The following is a 23,220-nucleotide window of genomic DNA, read 5'->3' on the forward strand; positions in this document are numbered from 1 at the left end:
GCCGGAAAAAGTTGGAATTGTTGAGTTAAATAAGGATTATCAGAGAGTAAACAAAGGTTTACTTATACCTTATAAAAATCGAGATTATTTCTTATAAAGTAGATATTGTGTAAGTGGAGATTTAGTAATAATTATACATTAGGACAGTGGATTAAAAAAATTCTAAAAAAAAAATGTTAATTGTGTGCGTAATAGAATAGAAGATACAGTATTTTAGTGCCTAGAAAATCCGTAAATAATTTATTAATTCATTATAATAGTTTATAGACTAATAGGATAGCAAGAAAGAAAACAGAAATGGTCGTTGGAATAAGTAAAAATAAAGTTTAATTTGAAATTTTAAAATTTTCTGACGCTTAACGATTTTCACGCCTGATTGGTTATTTCAAGATGACGTATTTAATCTAAGCAGACGATAATTAAATAATTGAATTTAATTTAATTTTATCCCATTTACTAATTTTATTAATTATGGTAATTTTTAAGGAAATAATTTAATTTTATTTATGGATTTTGTTTGTTTACTACATTAAGAATATTTCCAAGTCGAACGATAATCAATAGCCCAAATATCGGTTGAAAAAAGTTAGGAATATAATTTTAGTACAGTTTTTACACAAATTATTTATAAAGAAATAAGAAAATGCCCAAGGAAAGTTTAGCAGTTGTTAAAGTTATCGTTTATACCAAAGTGTACTTAGAATTCTAGTTATTTAATCGTAAATTTTATCTTCCAATTCTGTGTAACTGGCTTAAATTATGACGTAAACATCATATATATTTTTTAAAAAATCTGGAGAGAGTAATTAATACATAAAAATTCATTCTATTTATTAATACATCACGCATAATATTTCTAACATTTCGAAAGTATTATTTAATTGTAAATATTTCAAATTGACCAATCACGATTAGAAAAAAAAAAAAATTCGTTATTTTTCTTCTTGAGAAATCACGTGACTGCATTTCTTTTATGCAATTCCGTCGTCGAGAAGAGACTGTTATTGATTTTATTTTCCAATATGAAAATAAATTTAATAAACTGCATTTAGTATAAAATGAAAATCAGTATTAAACCAATCGATTCGTTAATTGTGCCAAATGTTAGATTGTCTTCCCGTAATGTTTACGTATTTAAAACTTTTAAATTTTGTTACAATTTTAAAATATTAATTAATAATTAATTAAGATTAATGACAATAATATATTACTTTAAAAATTTTTGTATTTAATTCCTGTTCGTTTTTGATATTTTAAAAATAAACCAATCAGAAAAATATTTATTCATTAATGCGGATTAGTAATGACGTTACAGAATTCGAATATTTGAAATTTTGTTACGTATTATCGATCGTAACAACGATAACAAAAATTCAAAACATTTAAAATTAATTTTATTCATAATCGGTGAAAACTTTTATTGCTTATTGAATAAAACGAATCAATATAAAGAATAAATAAAGTTTTTTTTTTTTAGAAAATAATACATTAAAAATATGAATAAAATAACCACGTGACTAAATTTAAATATTTGAAATTTAAAATATTCTATTCTGATTGGTTGATGCAATTATCATGGCTTTTTCATCATCGTCCAGGCTTTTTCTTTTTTTTTTTTTTTTTTTTTTAAAAAAAGCAAGACTTTTATAAAAAGAATACATACAAAAATCCATTCATTGTAAACTTTACTATGAATACATTCTTTTGTAATTTTTTAAAAATATTTTTTCAAATTTAATGAATGAACTTTTTACATGAGCCATTATACAACTTATACTTTTAAGCAATTTATTTTTATATACAACTCAATTTTTTTAAATTCATCTTTATATACATAACATTTTAAATTTAATTTAAAATAATAAATTATTCAAATATATATATTCGAATAATTTTAAAATGTAGTTCCTAAGATTGTGTACACACGATAACATCCGTCCATTTTTGATTATATAATGCGAATGTGTTATGCCACACACCATTAAGGTTAGGTTGCAGTTAACGAGATCTCTTTTAAGTTGTTAGTTAAAAGATGAGGCTCGTAATAACAAACAGAACGTACTCATTGTTAAAGACATTTAAAGGAGAAAGTGTATTTTAGAATCATGTCCATAATTCGGTCACCTGCTGTCTAGTCAAGCTAGTGAAAATAGGCCGGAAATATGAGTCATGACATATTGTAGGCACAGCTGTTGCATTCCTTATCATCTCGACAGACCAGGTGCAGAAGATCGCGCTGGGATGCTATCGTTTGCCATGATTGTCGCTGGAAGATCTTACAGAGATGCTATCATCATTTATTGTGGTGAAATTACTAATCTCTTAATTCAACGTTCATTATTAAAGATGATAAATGTTGCTCTAGATGAAGAGATATAACATTTTTTTTTTTAATTAAACGAAATTACTCCTCTAATTAAGATAAACAGTTATAGCTAGGAGATTAGGCAGTGCTTTTTCTTAATTATCTAAGGTTTATTGCTTACGAACATGCAGAGATTTGAGCTTTAATCAGAATTTTTTTTTTTATGAAAGAGGGAGGAAAAAACAGATTCAACTTACATGACTCTACTCAACAGGTACTTATCTGGCTGGAAGTAATGACACCACCACAATAACCTATCATGTCGCGTACATATATTTAAATTCAGAATGTAAACTAAACAACAAAAGTATAGAAGTAATAAAATGTAGAATAAATGAATTTTTTTAAACGAATATATTTACATTATTATTATTATTATAATTGTGGGAATTCGATAAAAACACGAATACTATTGTTCGTATAGAAGGTGAATAACCTTTATATCAAATTACTATAAAAGTTGTGACTGTGGAATTTCTTACACACAACTCTATTATGACTCATCCCCACACCTGCAAGAGGAGAGAGAGTGCTGAATGGAAGTTGAGTGGCCTTGAGAAGAGGTCACTGTCTATGACGAGTTTATAGATCCCGTTAAAAATACAATACAAATTAATCGTTCACATTGCATAGATTTTTCATCGTTTACACGGATAATCTTAATTTTCTAACCCGTTCTACTTTACTAGGAAGTGTAAATTATCGAATAATTATAGGTTAAACGCCGAGAGTTAATGGGAAAATTATGGTTTTTCCATTAACTTTTCTGTTTATGTAGTGTAGTAGGTGTAACGCCATGTTAGTATACGTGTGTTGCTAACATAATGGACTTTTTGTTCCCAGTTAGGTGGAAATGGTTGCGTTCTGCTCTACTTCAACCGCGAATAATTCACNGGGGAAAAAGCAGCAGATAAAATTACAGATAGGTTTAGGGAAAAATTTACCCAATTTCATAATGGATAGGAAATATTTGTGCTATTATAGGGAATATAGGGAATATTCTAATTTCCGTGATACTTAGGAAAGAGTCAGTAGCATTTTTAAATATTATTTAGCTTAATTTATATTTAATATATAAATATTTCCCGAATAAAATTCTGGGAACAAGAAAAATATTCTGATAAAGAAATAACATTCCTGTAATAAAATTACTTTGAAATATTTATAAATAAAATTTTGTAATTTACAGAAAGATTTTTGAAATATTTTCCCTGAAATATTTTCAGGGAAAATTGTATGAAGAAATATAAAAATATGCATGCAACACTTAGGGAATATTCCTGTGAAAATTGATAAATACTTTACCGAGAAGAAAATTGTTTAGAAAAATAATTTATAAAATAAATCAATTTTTGAAATTAAAAAAAATAATAAAAATAATAATTAATTATCAAGAAAATAAGGAAAAATTCTTTTCAATCCGATAACAAAATGGCGGAATATCGATTTTATGTTTCCGTCATTTTAAAAAACTAAAATAAAATTTAAAAAAATTGTGGATATTTGAATCTTTAAATTGGAAAAATATATAAGAGATGGATTCAATTTACAATAAATAAATAAATAATAAATGCTTTTATTATTATTTCCCCTATCTCATATATCTAATACAATATAAAATTTAATTATTTGAATTACAGTTTTATTAAAAATTGGTTTAAAATATATTTATTTGTCAACATTTTTACTTTTCCTGGTGTTATATATAACAGAGGGCAAGTATGGCGATGGGTCAAAACATGACCCCTTCGAAGAATTTTATATTTTTATACCCAGAAATGCAAAAAATTGGGTTTTTTCTGTGTGTTCATACAGGGGAGATTTCTGTATGTACTGTACATACAGAAATCTCCCCTGTATGAATGTATAGTACAAGCACACATGCACACTTGTGTGTATGTGTATGAGACGGACACGTTTTTGTACACATATTTTGAAGGTTAATAACTCTCGTGCCTTTTGTCGAAAATTTCTGAAATTTTTCAGGGCGGTTTCTTTATTAGGGAGATCGATACTGTTAGATTTTGATGCTTAAATATTGAGAAAGTGGGGCGATAGGGGTCACGTGTTATATCTCGAGTGGGGTCGGACTTAATGAAGATTTTATTCGTTATTAGCATTTACAATTCTTTTATTATTATTATAAAACTCATTCCTAACCACAAAATTAAGCATTTTGTTAATTTATAATAATTAAAAATATAAAAAGTTTTAAAATAAAATATCGTAACAGATGGCGCCACACAATTTAAAATTTTTCGCCGGGAAAGTCACTATAAGTTATTGCTGGATTTTTACATTAAGTTCACTGTATAGTACCTGTACATGATCTATGAAGTATTAGTAATTAATGCATTGTTTAATTAAAACTATCTTTCTATTATGGAGTATGTATAATATATTTTATATATGTATTTTAAGACTTTAATTATAATTAAGTATAGCATTAATTTAAAAAAAAAACACCTCTTGTTTATTATCTTTAGAAGTGTGACGAAATGTTATTTTTAAGCTACTGTTTTTAAAGTCTACAAAAACATTTATTTTATATCTAAAAATATAACTTTAACTAATGATAAGTCAATGCCTTGATTTTTAAGCTGAGAACTTTTAAAACTCTATCAAAAATCTAATTCATTCTTTTAAAAATGTGTTAATTGTAATCAAGAATGATGATTAAAATTATAAATTATAATTTAATTGTATTATAATTTATAAATTTATTTATCATTCTTCATTATAATTGAGATTTTTTAAAAGCGTAAATTAGATTTTTAATTGTACAAATTTCAGTTAAAGAGAAGTTTGTAAAATTCAAAAAATAGTAATTAATTTAATTTAATATTTTAAATGGCCTTATGGGCGCTAAGACGGACTTTTTCTATGCCAATCGTGAGTTCAGCCAGGCCCACTTATTTGCCTGGCTCAATTCACGATTGATTGGATCCATTTTGGGCGGTTAGTTGATGAAAGTTAGAACCAGACTGTCCATTATTGAGATTTCAGACTAGGATTCGAACCTGAGTCCTCCATAGTTGGGAAATGACTCCTTCACTACGGCTGTGTAATTGTTTGTATTATAATTTATTTTACTATTTTTTGAATAATCATTCTTAATTACAATTAATTTTTATTTTTTTAAATTAAATACCTGTATACGAATTGTATTTTGTAACATTTTGTTTGCGGAAAAAAAAAGAAAAAAAATATTCCTGTAATTTCAATAAACTAATTCTAATGAATTATCACAATAAACACAGTAAAAGGACCAATTAGTAAATTAAATTTTGTAAATATTTAAAGATTAAATTTAATATCCTGTTACGTAAATGTTTTTCTTGATGTAGCCTAATTATTTTTATTTATTATTTTTTTTCTGTTATTTTTACATCTCTAAACACATAATACAAGTAATATTTTCGTTTTTTTAAAATGTTTTTATGTAAGTAATTCTGTTTTATTGTCTGCTTAACAGATTGATTCTCCAGATATAATAAAGTTTTTATCTCATTACTTAGAAGAAACTACGATTATGGCCGTATAAATAAGGTCAGATAATCGTTTGACGTACTAATACTTTTTCTTTTATATTACCAATCATGTCTGAAAGAACAGATCATAAAGCACAAAGGCGCCAAAAAAAAGAATGCTTTGTGTCTGTCTACAACGCTTTATCGTATCAGAGTATTTATGATTTATTAGCTTGTATTGCTAAGTTGTATTTACAGATACGGTAGTATAATGCCAATTATTGATAAATGTGTACTTTGCACTGAACACACATCAGGTATTATTGTTTTAACTAAAGCGTTTAACTTTTATATAATAGCGTAGTTTTCTATTTAACAGCCTTCATACATCTTCAAGTCAGAGATTTTTTCAAAGCTAGAAATTTATCAAATGATAATGGTTTCGTGTCAGTTATTATATTTATGAAATTCTATCCCGTCGGGATATAACCGGAAATTATATAAATAAGATATTTACATATATTTTTTTCCCTTCATTTATTAAATTTTAAAAAGGCATTAGAAAAATTCAATTGTATTTATAAGGTTAGAAGTATTTTATAACATTAGGTTTTTACGGGGAAAAAACATAGCACAAACAAGTTTATGTATCCGGTTTTTTAAATATAATTTGAATTTTTTTATAGGTTGAGCTTCTCCAATAATGGCCACCTCTAAACGGCGACCATTTTTTTCAGGAATTTTTGAAATGCATACAAAATAACCTCCTAACAACGATAATCTTTATTTCTTCGTCAGTGGCCGCTGCTCAGAGGTTCGACTGTATTAATATGTATTAATATAAATTTATATAAAATATACATACCCAATTTTATACATTTTCCACTGAAAAACGCCATATTTAAGTGTCGTATTATGTGGTTAAAATATTTAATTTCCACGAATGTAATCTCAATTTATCACGTAGCTTATGGGAAACAAGACGGTTCGCTTTACGACGGGATTCCCGGGAATTAGTTCGTAAAACCGGGATCAATTCTACTCTATTGTCTTAGAAAATATATACAGCATATCTCTATATAGTTTATATGTATTCTTAACTAGTTCAATTATAAATTTCGACATATATAACGTTATATTCACAGGCAAATTAACATTAAACTAATTTCACCTTCATTAATGTTCCATTTAATATTTAGTAAATGAAATTTAATGCATAATTATTTCTTATTTGGGGCCTATTAATTTCGAGGACACAAAGGATCTTGCTTATAGGATAATAATACATAGGCCTATACTTATCTATAAATAAATAAAGGAAGAAGGAAACATCGAAAAACGTCTCACGTAGCCAATCACAATCAGATTTTCATCTGTGACACGTGATGTATAATCTGCCAATAATACAAGTCAAACATCGCACTCCAGCAAACCGGAAGTGCAGCCATTATTTCTCTCTCGCTTGGAAGACTTAAAATTTTTCCAAGATGGCGCCGCATCCAGGTTCATTACAGTTCAACCTTTCAAAATTTACTTTTTAAATTTTTAAATTCTACAATATTTTCCCTAAAATATCCGTTTCCCGTAACCAACCAATGCGATTACTTTTAAATTATTCTCTATTTTATAAATATTGGAAATGTCCGTAAATTACGTAACGCAGATATGGTTGGGAGGATATGCAGAAAATCATTACGATGCGTTACAAGAGTTGGGGTTGTGTAATTAATAAAATTACATAACGTTTAATACCCCATGCTATGTATTATATGCATTATGTAATTTTGGGGTGTTATACACGAGGAGTTATGGAGCGTTAGGAAAGATAGGATATTAGTAAAAAGTATAAAAGTAGCGTTACGTAATTTATGGACGATCCCATATATTGATCTTTATAATTATGCAACAAATACAACTCACATTGAAACATAAAGGAATTTAATACAGAATTTAATAACGTATATATTAGCAACATGATTGTATATAAGAGAGTACATATATGCTAAATAGAATAATTAAATTCCTGTATATACTGCGCTGTACTAATACACAATCTAGATAAGTACTGTATACATTGGGCATTATATATTCTTCTACTTATGTTTATCTCATTGAACTAAGTGCACATACTTTAAATCTATGTTGTATAGAGTATGTTAAACATTAGTTACTATATAGTGTTTATTAATTTAGACAAGTTATCTGAAGTAAAATCAAATATTGAAAGGAGAAAATATGTTAAACATCAGATCAAGGTGAACAACTAACATTTTTACTCATATTATTTTATTTTCATGTGTACAAAAATGCAATAATAATTTTAAAAATCGTTTATCCTCTGTAATAATAACTATTAAAACAACTTGGGCTATAATTTATAAAAATTATAGTCAATTAAAATCGATTTTATAATTTTCAATGGTTAATTTTATTAAAAAAAATGTTTTGTATATTTATAAACTATATTTAAAACTTCATGTAATTTGTTATAAAATAATAATAAACAAATTATTTGCTGTTAAGTGGAATTTTGTCATGCAATTATTTAACGTACAGTACGTAGATAAATCTGAAATTCAAATAATCTGTCACGTGATTCTATTGTAATATTTACGGATAAAGCTGGAATACCAGGTCCGAATTCGAATTAGTCACGTGATATTAGCTTAAGTAGATTAGATAAAATTGCCTAATAAAAGTGTTTGTAACTCGAAAATTCCCAGATAATTATAAATTTAAAATATTGATTTTAATTATATTCACGTAATTATATTTTAAATTTAAAAAATAAAAAAACATGAAGAGACATTTTAAACTGAAATCAAGTCACGTGACTTAAACGTGTTTAAATTACAAAACTAATTATGAAAACATTTTTATTATTTACTAATACTTCTTTCATACTAATTAGTAATAATATTTAAGAAAGAAGTAAGAAAATACAATCTAAATAAAAATTGACAAAACAATTTAAATAATAAATTAAATCTATTTTTATATTAATTGTGACAAATATATAAGTAGAAACCGGTTCGATTTCTTTGTATATTGACCTTAAATATACTTAAAATTTCAACCAATAGGCAATTAGTCACGTGATCGGACTAATCTCGTCCCATGTTCATTATAATATGCATCACGCTATCCATTCAAAACTTTCCGGAAACTCCGTAAGTAAGTTGCTTAATTTATTTTTCCTGCTAATATTTTTTAATTATAATAATTAATACATAAAAAAATACACACAAAAATATTCTGTTGGAAACATTATTGCTTTTAATATCGCTAGTCGTATTAAAAACAATTTTAATTACTTGTTTACATTACATTAATTTTAATATTTAATTTATCATGATAATTAAAATAATAATTTTTATAGCAGTATTTAATTTTATTTAAGATAAAATTTAAATACAAATATTTTTTTTTGCCAGTAAATTAATTTCAAAACTTTGCCCCGATAACACACTTACAAGGAATTTTTTTAGCAATAAAAATAATGACGGGAATTAAATTTGAAACATGATTATAATTTATTATGTTATTTATTTTTTTTACCACTCAAAATACATTGATTTATTAATATTTTAAAAATTTGCACGACATTTACTTTGTTAGTCAACAGATGGCAATAGTAAAATACTTCAGATTTAATGTTGCCAGCCTTCAAATTAATAATTAATTAAATAAATTAAGATATAAATTTTTATTTTTTAAAAAAATAAAAATTTGATGTAAATTATATAGGCTTGATGCTTTGGAGTATAACAATAATAATAATAATAATAATTATTGTTATTAACGTTTAAAAATGCTTCCACTTTTAACAATATCATTCTACATGAATGAACGTATTCGATACCGACGATATCGTGTATAATATCACCTAAAATATCATAAATGACTGAAATTTCATTTTATAAACCTTTATCTAACTATTTTGATAAATAATGAATAAGCAAAAACCCATCATTTTGTGGAAAGCTTTACAAAATGATAGTTTTTACTCATTCATGATTCGGTAACGTAGCAATTTTATTGATATGGAACTTTGACGATTCCGATTTTTATCGATTTAAATCTGTGATTTATTTATTACAACGAGATCATTTTCTACTTTTGGTAGTTTCGAGATAAAAAAAAAAAAAACCGGAAATATTTTAATTAGTTAACAGAATTCAGCGAATAAAATCGCAATAAATCCCGTACAAATGCGGCGATAACCTTTTTTGTTTCGTATGTAGGATGGGAATACGAAAAGTTTTTAATTAAAATTTACATTTCTGTAATGATAATGCGAACAGTCATTAGTGCGTCACGTTTTAAATATATATAAATGTAAAGTTTACAGCCGCAAGATTGTTTATTTTGGCGCGCGTGTAAGAAACCTTGACTTGAAAAAATCTATGTCGGCACCTCTGCCTTAAGTTTATTAAAGTTTTTTTTTTTTTTTTTTTTTTTTAAATTTAGACAGAGGGAAATATCAATTTTCTTGAAAATAATTGATAAATGAGAATGAGAGAATGATTTAGCAACTTTTGTATGTCCGAAGTATGTTCTGTTTTATTTTCATATATAATCATCATTTTTTTTAAAATAAAAAACCGAATATATAAAGAAATATTAAGCTAAAAACTCATTATATACAATTAAATTATTTAAAATTAGAAAGTACAGTTTATAGTTTTCATGTTTTTGCATAATGCAAGGCAATATAAATGAATATCATGCTGTATTAAAAATTAATAACATTAAATTACCTTGCTTTACGTGCTTTTGCAAAAATAATGGAAATTTTGAGTATATAATTAATTTTTAAAAACTCTTTTCTACATTTTTGATTTGAGATTGAATATTCATCAGAATGAATAATCGCACTTTTGGCTCGAACTTGGTGTATAAATGGAAGTGCAGTAAGAGTTATGCATATCATCAAATGTTCTTTAAAATTCTTTTATTTTCGACACAGATATAGTAAAATTTAGCGATTAATTAATAATAAAAATATAATTTTCAAAAAATAGGCAGTAAAAGTGCCTGCTACTCTGGAGGACCTTAAGTATAGGAATGAGTCACTGTAGTGAGGCCCACGTTACAGTTATTCATTTCTACAGCACTGTTCGGGATTACATACCTATTCATACATGTTATATACTGTACTAATTTACACAGGAAATATTAAATGCAATAATTAAATTATACGGAATGCTGTAAATTTTATTTTAATGTATTAGGTAGTTACTATGCACTTAAAAATTTGTTTCAGTAGCAAAAATATGTAAAATTTTATTTACTTATAAAATGTTTTCATAAAACTTGTATTTCTTCTTCGGTTTATTTAAATAAAAAGTAAACTAATTAAAATAGTGCTAGATGAAATTAATAATAATAATGTTATGTTAATTAACTATTCACAATTACGTAAATTCAAAATTGTCTAATTCTCACCAGAGGTGTTCCGTTCAACTTTTATTTTTTTCTGGTAATCGTATTGCATTTAATTGCCACCAGAGGCGCATTTCTGTACTTTTTTTTAATACTCTTTCTGCCCTGTGGGCACTAGGAGGGCCTCTTATAGCAGGCCCATTATGGGTTCGGCCAGGCCCACAATGGGGCGACCGGGTGATGAGGGACGAGGTCCAGCATATCTAGACACACCATCCCCGAACGACCCGTCCGGATTCGATCCCGGGTCACCCAGAGCGGTAAGTTGCCACCTTGACCGCTCGGTCATCCGGCCTGGGCATTTCTGTACTTTCTCAAATACAGTGGAACCTCGGTAAACGACCTTAATCCGTTTCCGATGTTTGGACTTTACCGAATTGGACGTATACCAAACCAACCTTTCCCATAAGAAGTAATGTAAAAATGATTAATCCGTTCTCGTGTAAAAAAATGGCTGGCTTTAAACACCTCGCTTTCCTGGCTAGTTCCTGCTTGATTTTTCGTAAGATCAGCGTGTGTCTTTTTAGCTTTCTCGCAAATAATTGCTTCCGATACGCTGTCTCCAGCACTGTTTTTCAGTTATCCAAAGCAAAAGCAATTTCTCGACATGATCTAATGTCTTCGATCTCTGTTTAGAAATTAATTTAACCCCTTTCGCAACGTTAGCACATTTAATAATGTCTTTATTTTTCGCGATTGTCCATATCGTCGTTCTCGGAATACGGTAGGCAACAGTTAAAATCTCGAACACGCGTGCCACCTTCGTATTTCTCAACAATCTCTTTTATCAGTTCCATTGTGATTCTAGTCATTTTTTTAGTTTTCTGTCGCTTTTCATTTGCCTTTTTGCGATTCGTGATTAATAAAAATAATAAAATTTTACTTACGAATTAAAATCAGAAGAAATTTAACAAAGTTATAAACCGTTGCACCGCGAACGTCTAGTCTGGTCTAGTACACCGATAGTGCTACTTGTTCATTGATGGCGCGTATAATTGAATTATGTCGTATACCGAACAAAAGTCGTATACCGAGCAAAATTTGTTTCGTCCAAACAGGACGTATTCCGAATTGGACATATTCTAAAGCAGACGTATACCGAGGTACTACTGTATTCTGTTTTATTAAAATAAGCAGACTATCATCATGTAGAATTTTATTCAGGGAATTTCTGTCTCTTCGTTTTCGCTAATGTTATTTACACACGAAAAATTTTACGGTTCGTTTTACCAGAAAAATTTTTGAATACATTTTATAAACTAAAATGTTAGAAATATTAAAATATTTTTGATTGAATGTTTGAAACGGGGAAAATGTTTACAAAAGTAGGCAATATTAAAGCGATCCTCATCTTCGTCCTCCAAGGATTTATCCAGTCTGAGAAGTAGTATTAAAGGAATCTAACGCAATCGTTAAACTGAAACGACTGCGTTAATCTTCCGTTTTCAGTCGATCCGGGTTCGAGTCCGAGACAGGAAACTTCGGAATTTTTTTATGACAGGTCTGTGTGAATATGTCGGGCTTTGTTTCTCATCACCTGGCTACTCCCATTATAGGCCTGACCGACTGGATTGTAATTAGTAAACCTCTTACTCTTAATTTTGGAAATTTCTGTTAATCTATTCGTCTGTGTTTGACGTTATGTTGACCATGCAGAAATAGAGTAATTTTATTATGAAATGGAAATTGGTAAAATGAAAGGTACTGTACTGTACGTTGCACAAATCGCGATGAGACTGTTATATAGATTATTAGTATCAATGGTTTCAGTACAGCAGTGGTCCCAAACCCCCGGGCCGCGGACCGGTACCGGTCCGTGGATCAAATGGTACCGGGCCGCCCAAAGAACATTAAATTATTTCCATTTTATTTACTATGGTGTATTTGTCTCCGGTTTGTGCGACTTTTAATAGACAACGGAACAGCGGAATAAACTGGATATAAGAAACACACTTCGAGTGTCATTGTCTTCTATTACTCCCAGATGGAACTGTCTCGTTGCAAAGAAACAAGCTCAGGGTTCTCATTGATTTAGCGTTCTGGTGAGTTAAAATGTTAAATTACATTATATTCATTTTTTGGTGTAATTGTATTTTATTTTGAAGGCACGTTTAAATACAGTTAAATTAAAATTATTAAATTAAATCAATGTAAAATATGAACAATCAACGTCCCCCCTCAGTGGGCCGCGGTAAAGTTATCAAACGTTGACCGGTCCGCGGCGATAAAAAGGTTGGGGACCGCTGCAGTACAGGATATTGGTTGATAAATGAGAAAATGATTAGGCGTAACGTACGTTAATTTTTGAAGTCTGCTTGTTAAAATGGTTATTTTGTTGTGTATGAGGATCTTTATTAACACATAAATAGGAGCCAGTTTTCCATAAAGGATCTCCCGAGAAGATTCCTCTCGCAGATCGCCCATGCGTATTCGAAACGCCTTGCCGTATTCGAAAAAATCAAAACTAAAAGCAATCAATACGTTGTTCTTGTGTTCTGTTCGTTTTTTGCGTTTATTTTCCTTCAGGTGCTCACAATGCTATTTTTTTTATTTGACTCCTAAATTTCGTTAGGCGTGCTCAAGGAGCACAATGTCACTTTGACCCCACTTTATATCGAAAATGAAATCAAGGACACGGACACCTATATTTTACATTTATATTTATTACATTTGTGGATTTTTCGTCGCAATCAATATAAAATGGCAAAGTTTAATTAAAATTGGCCCATCAGGATTTCAGAACGAACTCAATTCTATAAGTTTAAGCCACCATAGAGGCCATGCCAGCGACCTTGGAATCGCTTTGTCGCACACGATCTTGTCAGGACCTTGTATCTCGTAAACGAAATCATGGACCACTATTTTTTATTTCATTCTTGAATTCTTCATAGTAATTAATAGAAAATGTCAAAGTTTTATCAGAATCGATAAAACAGATTTAGAGAACGAACCCGATTTTCTAAGTCACAAAGAAGAGGCTTCGCTAATTCTCCGCCTTAAATAACTTATGATATATATATTCTATCATTATATATATATATATACTACACTACTGTTTTCGTCACACTTTTGACAAGATCACTCCTTGATGACCAATTTTTCAGTTTTGGAAGAATTCGTCTTAGAAAGGTTTTATTGCAGATGTGAGAGGTCGGATTTCGGAAAAATAACCCACAATTTTATTCGAGAATTTTTTGAAAGAAAATTCATTTTTCGTTTTGAAAAGGAAATTTATTTAAATCTCAGAGGGAAAAAAACCTTTTACATTTTATTACCGGAGGATGAGTGCATCTCTCTTCCCGGAGTCGTTTCCTTTCCCAGGGAACTCAGAATGTGTCTCTGGGAACTACAACAAAAAATTCACTATTGGTGGAAAACGACAACGTGACTTGGAAATAAAGAGGAGACCTGAAGGAACAATGAGAGGGGTCGAGAGTCCGCGAGAATATTCCCTGTGTGCCAGCCGAAAGGATTTATCATCGCTCGTCACCGCGCGCTCTTCCCGAATATCCAGTGTTTCTGCGGGAACACCTACGAAGAACCAATGGATCTCAACTTTCGATAGACTTTAACCGCCATCCAAGGCAACAGAGACATTCCCAAGGCTCCCCAACGACTCCACAGACATCTGGAAATCCGTACGTAGTGCTTCAGGTATTTATAACGACCCGCGATGTTATGTAAGCTCTCTCTCCAACTCGGTTCTCGCGAAGAAACTTTAAGATAAATACCCTTTTGTAGAACTAGTTTAAAAAATGAATTTTTTTATTGTTAGAATTGTGTTGGGTGCACTTCCTCAAGCGGTTTCCATCCCGAGTCCAATCGCCCACAGACGCGACTGCTCGCGCGTAAACGCGTACGTAACGGTCTCTGTGTCTACCCATAAGACACAGTGGTGTCAGTCTTGATAAATTTGTCATTGCAGTCTTCGCCGACGCAATGTCGACCCTTCGGTCCTGTGATGCCGAAGCATAGAGGGGGCCCTTCGGCATCATAGGACATTTGCCCATGTCTGTGTGACAAACACAGACATGGGCAAATGTGACTCCTTTTGAGTTACATGCGGCTCTTTCTGAAAGTGTTAATTTCTGCTTTTTATTACTGTTTTTACAATTTTATTACCACAATTTTGTGAAAATATGTTTATTAAAAAAATTCAATATTTGTTTTATATTATATTATATTTATATTATATAATAAAATCGCGGTACAGAACTGTGGTACAGAATAAAAAAGTACAGAACTGCGGCTCCCATGCATTTTGCAAAACCTACATTTCGGCTCCCACCCGAACTCTTGCTTGCCCACCTCTGTTTTATTGCATTATAAAAGTCGCTGATAACAGTGTGGACATTTATGCATTTATTATTCGGAATGCGAACATTCCGCAAAGAAACACTAACCGTAATTTAAGATTAGGAGAAAAACGTTAATTGTTGACGGTCAATTTATTAAAAACTTAGAAAATAATGCTCGCTAGATCGTGTAATGTCTGAGGGTAGATAAATAATGTTTGGTTTTACTTTTTATGTTTCTTAGTACACATAAGTGAGTCTCTTTTTGCATCCGTGGATAGTAAGAAAATATTAAGAATCACACTTACCATGAATTCGACCAAGCCCGTAATGAGGATGGCCAGATAGTGACGGTAAGGCCCGTTATATGCGGGACAAACCACTCATGAATAATTCCAGGAGTTCTTTACGTGAATTCAATCTTGGATTTCCTGTCCAGTAGGTTAATATCTTAGCTATAATAGGTATAGTCGTAAATTAAAAAGTGTCATGCCATTCCGAGTTTGAACCTCTATCGTCTATGGCATTTTTTACGGGCTAAAAACTGCAAGAAGGAATTTTCTCAATTTTTTGGCCGAAATGCATAGTTTGAAGTCCAACTTAGATGTCCACAATGTTCAAGTGATTCCCTGCTTAAAAAGAAGTACCAGGTATGCTCGGGCACGATCATCTGGTGGTTTTTTGAATAGTAAATGTGGGAGCAAAGAATAATATAGTTACCATCTGTCTGTCACATCAAATCAATTGCAGAGATGCAAAAGAAATTACCAGAATTGTGCAGTGGTAATTTCTGTCGTTTAATCATAGCATTTTTGTTCTATGGATTTAATCGAACACACACCGCTGGCAAATGCTCTGTGCTGCTAATGAAGCACTCTTGGACTATAAATTTTGTTTGTTGAATGAAATGAAAGTTATTCAGAAACGGCTACACATTTTAAGCAAGAGGATCAATTAAAATATAAAAATAGAATATGGTTATTCTCATAATATATTTGAAAAACACACCGACAGGCTAAAATTATAATTATCCAACCTGAATATAATTGAGTGATAAAAAGTCAGCAAATCTTGGAGGTCAAGGATTGTGGGCAAGAAGCCAATTTCAGAAAAAGCAGACAATCCCTTTCTTCCAAAAATCGCGTTCAGCAAAAGCATGGACCGTCAATTACATCCCGAGATTACAGCACGAGACATTTATCATCACTGTTTCAAAAACAGTACCGACATTCCTTGTAATTTAAGAGTCTCGTCGCCTCCATTACGGAAATTGAATTTCAATCATATTGTTTACTACGAGATCGCACGTGTTTATAAACTTACTTTTGTATGTTTTGGCCACTAGTAACCGAGTAGATAAAACCACCGAACACTGATAGTTTGGTGGTGGGTTCGAGTCTGGCCAACAGACAGGTCAGAAGGAGTTTTCCGGGTTTTCTTCAAGTTTGTAGTATCTAAATAGGGGCTGGCTTCTCTTATAAAGTCCTCCCGGGACACCCAGATCGCTCACGTGTTGCGTTGACGTATGCAAATAATCCAATCGAAATTGTATGTTTTGTTTTTAAATTTAGGCTAATCTAACCTAGATGTACGACCAATTTACCCATATATGTGCAGCGATGTAAATGATCTTTACGCTTACAAACAGTTGAGTACAACGGTGTGAACACGTGCCTCTAGGACACGTGTTCACACCGTTACTTATGTTACACACATACTTACGACTTCAGGCTAGGTTTTTATATATTGTACGGAAACAGGGAAACGAGTCTAACTCTCAATTTTTCTTTATGTGAAAGTAATCTGATAGCACTTTGTAACAAAATCACGGAACTTTTATGTACAGAATTAAATATAGGCCTATATATATTACCGGCAAAGTATGAAAAGCCGGCTTTCTATAGAATACCTAGGCATTGTGTATAATGCCCGGCGTTTTTAGGCAATGTATGAAATATGAGAATTATTACATACTTTCCCTAGGCATTCTATAGAATGACAAATGCTATTTAGGCAAAGTATGAAAAAAGGTTCGATAAGGCTATTATATAAATGACGTGCATTCCTCGAAAATACAAATGTTATTCTGAAAAATAATGAGAGTGCCATTTAAAAAAATTTATTCAAAGTACATGAGAAAAATGAAAGTTGTACAAAACAAAATTTATGCCTTTCTTATTAAGGAAAACAAAATTTTCATATAAAAAGTAAGAAATTGAAATTAACCTACTTATTGCAACATGGTAGGCTTGAATGACATTTTGAATTACATTTCATTACATTTTTCACGCAAAGACATTTCATGTTTTGGCACTTTGTTTTATACATCCATTTGACGAATCCTTGGTCGCTTCCACTGTACTGAGCAATTGCAACTGATCTGAGAGGAATTTCATGGTCAGGAATATCTTCAATTCTAAGCAAGTTCTTAGGGCATGAAGTGAATTGTGATCTCGTATATACTTGTTTTAAAATTCCTTCAGAAGTTCCAAGTCGGTAGAAGACCATACTCTGTCACACTCATTACAACTGCTAATATATTGCGCGACTGCAACTGCTAATATATCTCGCTCCTTGCCGATGTCAGGAATAGGAACTCGCACAGTAGTTCCCAAAGAAGCAGTGGGAAATTTTTTCCGAATTCATTTTCATTTTTTTGGCTTATATTTCCAGATTGATTTTAGAATTTATTTTACCTTCAATAGCATTTTCAGTTTTGAAACAAAGGGTGCACAAAATATCCATTTCATCATCTTTACTAGCATGGCCACAGAAGGTATGAATTTTTTGACATTTTTTGCATGAAAGTTCATCACTCGTTTCCTTTAAACATACACACAACAGGTATCAGAAACGGAAATCTCTTCGGTAAGCATGTCTTCATCATGTTGGTTTAATCCACTAACGACTTTAATCTCATCCATGTTTTTTAAAACAGGCTCCTTTTCTTGCATAATCTGATTAGTTTCACCTTTTTCCATTGTTTTGACGCTTTCTATTACCTTTTCTAGCTGCTCCGCTGTATTTATGTCTTTTAAAACATCTTCTGGTAGAAAAGACGATGTAAGCCCTACTTTAGGTTTGCAGCCAAAAAGAGCTTCGTATGGTGTTCTTTTGATCCCAGAATGATAAGCTCTATTTTTCATAAATTGAACGAAACGTAGTCCTTCACTCCAGCGGTCAGATTTGTTGTCCTGCATCCAAGTACAGAGCATATTTTCGATATCTTGATTAGCTCTTTCGACCCTGGCTTTGTGAATGGCGAGGCTTCCCATGGACGATCTTCAGTGCTGGCCAAAACTCCTTCAAGCTGGTCACCACATTATTGGCAAATTCCCTACCATTGTCAGACTGTAATATAGACGGCGCTCCAAGCAACGAGAATATGTCCACTAGGTTGTAGGCTACTTCTTCAGCTCTTTTCGACGTTAGAGACTTAAGAATCACAAATTTTGTGAGATGATCTTGGTACACCATAATAAATTTGTATTCTCTATCTGGCTGAGACTGAAAGTCAATAAGATCTACCTGACAACGGAAATTAAATTCGGAAAAAATCATAGGTTTCACAATAATGCCCTTTTTAATACCATTCTGTTTTTTCTGGCAAGGTTCACAAAGGTGGATGCAAAGGTACAGTTCAATATCATGACGTATAACGTTTTTGTATTTGGTTAAAAGTTCTTTCAACATTCTATCACGTCCTCCGTGTCCAATAGCCAAGTGAGCTTCATGAAGTACGTGAAATAACTCTGAGTCAGTACTGTATAGCACTGACGCCTTCTTTAACAGGATAAATGAGTTTACTTTTGTTTTTTACAATCATCACATCATAGCGATTCAGCAACCAATAGTTCCTGGGTTCCTTTTTAGTAGTCATTTTGGCTTTTTGTACATCATTTATTAACTTCTGGTAAGTAGGTTTGGTTAAGAAAATACTGTTTTTTTTTTTTTTTTTTTTTTTTCAGCATTAACTCGAATTTTGGACAGTTCATCGTCGAATCGTTGTTTCATGTCTATAGACCATGTCACTTTCTCCAACACTACAGCTTGCTCCTCCATTTTCAAACTAATTTTTTGTTGAACAAATTTAAGTAAAATTGCGTATTTTGACACTCCCGAACAAACCGCAAAGTGCAACTGACAAATTCTAAGCCTGGGGCGTGCGTTAAAAGTCACGTGCCTTGCCACGTGATATTCGAAAAGAAATGGAGATGTATTTCATACTTTGCCGGTTTCTCATTTGGCATTCTATAGAATGCCTAGGAAATTTGTAAAATATGAATCGTTTCATAGATTGCCGGCTAGTTTTAGGCATTATATACAGCGCCTAGGCATTCTATAGAATGCCGGATTTCGAACTTTGCCGGTAACATATATAGACTATATATAGAAATTTTTGGATGTTTCGTACGAACACCATCTAGTGGCAATTTTTTTATATGGCTAATTAGGTTTTTAACTGATTGATATTGAATGAAATATATCTATAAACAATATTGACAGATTACTTTTTATTTTAAAATTAAGTACAGTATATACATCCATTAAACAAAACTGAATTTCAAACAAATTTAAAATTTCATTCATGAGACAATAGTAAAATCTATTCTTCCATAACGAAATTATTTCTTAATAGCAAATTTATTAATGTAAAAAAAAAACACACATATCAATCAACTTTCTGTTAAAATCTTTAATTTTATTAATTTATTTAAACAGAAGTAATATATATATATATATTTTCGACGACAGGTGTCGTATTGTATAATTTGAATACAAATAATGAACCAATCAGCTGATGAATGTCGATTCATGATTTGAAATTGATTGTTTTTTCTCAACAATAATAAAATGTGCAAAGGCCATGTGGTTGTTTGATTAAATTTATTATGAATTTTTATACAATTTTTGGTAATTATCTTTAATTAATAATAATCATTTTTAATTAACTTTTAAAAGGTTTAAAATTAATAATTGTAACTTCACTACAGTTAATTAAAATTATCAGGAAAATCATTTATAAGTATTGGGATTTTATTCTGCATGTAGATATTTATATAAGTTAGTTATGAGTAAGTTAATTTATATTTTTTTAAATAAACTATATAATTTAAACTGCATCATCATTAAATGCATGTTAAGTAAGGCTGTAAGCATTATAATAAAATAAAATTCTGAAGATTATATATAATAACATAGCAATTCCTTATACATATATAAGGAATACTTTATATATAGAAAGAAAAAGAGTTTGTATAATGTTTATATAGCATGTATCAACTGTATATAAAATATAACAACAACAAATTTATTCTGTATCTATTTATATTTTATTGTGAAACATTGTATTTTATATAGTTCTCGACTCCTGTCTTAGAAGAGTTCTTGTCGATAGAAATTTCAAAACTGCTTTTATCTTGGACAAAAAAGTAAGTATGATGACTCAAAGTTATCGAGACATTATTAATTTTATAAAAATACTACAATAAATATATAATTTTCTTAGGAAAAACAGTCAATTGTAATTCCTGTGTGGTTAATGGTAACCTATATGTTGTTTGTCTTTATGATTCTTGCGGTGTTTTGTATGTTTTGGCCACCAGTAACCGAGTAGATAAAACCATCAAACACTGATAGTTTGATGGTGGGTTCGAGTTTGGCCAACAGACTGGCCAGAGGGAGTTTTCTGGGTTTTCTTCAAGTTTGTAGTATCGAAATAGGGGTGTTTCATAATTCATTTAATTTGAACAAATTACGTAACTCTGTAAGAAATTCACAGAGTTAGAAATTTCAAATTACTCTGGAGTAGAAACAAAACTGCTTATCTCATTTTTTAACATTCTCTTAGTTGAAAGTATGTCAGTGAGAAATTTATTTTGATAAATTACTGCTTGTATATGTTGAAATGAATATACATTCAAACAATCCTTAAATATTTGCAATATTGAATTATTAATTTTCAAACATGTTTAGTTTGAAAATTGAATTTTGTACATTATTAATGTAAGAAAAGGTGACCTAGAATTGTTTTTGGATGATTATTATAATAAATTTGTAGAGAATTGATATATTCTTTATCTTGGTTAACAATTTCTTAATGCATGTAGAAGGGTACAAGAATAAATTGTCTGATAAGTTTTTGGTTTTATACATACGTGGTTTGTTCAAAAAATATGTGAACTGACATCATAAAACAAAATGTACTTTATGTAGAAGTTACATGTCTGGGTCCCCTTCAAAGTACTCTCCTTCCCAACGTGTACACTTATCCCACCGGTGTTTCCCCTTGTTGAAACAGTCCTAGTACACTTCTTTTGTAATGTCTTTCAGCGCCTTTGTCTCATTTGCCTTAATCTCGGGAATCGTCTCAAATCTTCTTCCTTTCAAGGGTCTTTTAAGTGTGAACAAGAAAAAGTCACAATGAGAAAGGTGAGGTGATTAGGGGGTGGGTAAGAACAGTGATCGAGTGTTTAGCCAAAAACTCATGAGTTCTGAGGGCTGAATGGGCTGGAGCATTGTCATGATGGAGAAACCAATCACCACTCCTCCACATTTCTGGCCTTTTGTGATGGATGGCGTCCCTCAGACGTTTCAGAACTTCAATGTAGAAAGTCTGGTTCACTGTGGTGCCTTGGGGAGGTACTCGTGGTGAACAACACCCTTAGCATCAAAGAAAACTGTCAGCATCACCTTGACATTGGATCGAACTTGGCAAACTTTTTTGGGTCTGGGGGACGTTTCACCCACCCACTGGTTGAGCATAGCAAATGTTTAAGTTGCAGGTTTTCCAAGCTTAACACAAAATTTCACTGCAAGTTGTTGCTCCATCAGGTCATTCATTCTGAAATCCGACAAATGAAAAAATCACACTTCACTAAAAACCGCATAGCTAATCGACAAATAAAGATATCTGTAATTGGGAAACAGCTTTATCACCAAATGATCTGTACAAACATAGCGACACCAAGCTGATTCCCCTGGAACAAACTGGAGCCGTGCAATTCAAACAGTCCACACATTTTTTGAACAGACCTCATACAACAAATTAAAATATAAATTGTTAGATTAAATATTAGTAAAATTAAAATTATATGAAGTTTTAATAAAATATGTTAATTAGGAATTATTTACTAGGTAAGAATATTTTGATTATTTTTCTACTTTAGTTTCATACAGCAGAAAATGGAATTTTTTTTTGTAATTAAACTTGTAAAATCTGAATAAAAACAAAATGTAGAACTTAGAAGCTCTTTTAAAACTACACAAAAGTACTAGAATTAGTTACATGACTTGTACAACTAGTAATACAAAATTACCTTTATTTACAAAATGTAAAAGGCCACAGAGCAAGAAAAGAAAACACCTTGACCAATGTTTTGATCTTTATCATTTATCAGCTTCCGAGATAGCACTGCAGATTCTAACACAGCTAAAGTCATACAGTATTGTATTGTACAGTACATGTCTGTTGCATAAGAATAAATTAAAGTAAACCAAACTTTGCAGCTTTTATTTTTCTTCTGTATTTGTTATTACTTATCACTAGTATGCTATCTTTATTATAGGTTTATTAAAATTCTGCTGATTCATATAAACTCATTAGGCATGCAGTACTTTAGGACACAAGTGTGTTATGTAATAT

The 23,220-nt window shown here is 30.7% G+C and overlaps 1 protein-coding gene across 4 annotated transcripts in view; it reads left to right on the plus strand.

Annotated features, from left to right (window-relative positions):
* The first annotated feature begins 8,913 nt into the window (after positions 1 to 8,913).
* LOC111631944 (putative sodium-dependent multivitamin transporter) overlaps positions 8,914 to 23,220 on the plus strand; it is a 38,527-nt gene continuing 24,220 nt past the window's right edge. For 2 of the 4 annotated variants that reach the window (XM_023376288.1, XM_023376291.1), the window contains exons 1-2: positions 20,355 to 20,489; positions 20,937 to 21,007. The gene's annotated coding sequence lies outside the window, so the exon portion shown is untranslated. Of the gene's footprint in view, positions 9,010 to 20,354; positions 20,490 to 20,631; positions 20,651 to 20,936; positions 21,008 to 23,220 lie in introns of those variants that run through there. The other 2 variants (XM_023376289.1, XM_023376290.1) reach the window with 2 other exon arrangements.

This window comes from Centruroides sculpturatus, unplaced genomic scaffold (assembly GCF_000671375.1).
Source record: "Centruroides sculpturatus isolate CEXI.00-Female unplaced genomic scaffold, Cexi_2.0 scaffold627, whole genome shotgun sequence".
In the NCBI taxonomy this organism is placed as follows: domain Eukaryota; kingdom Metazoa; phylum Arthropoda; class Arachnida; order Scorpiones; family Buthidae; genus Centruroides; species Centruroides sculpturatus.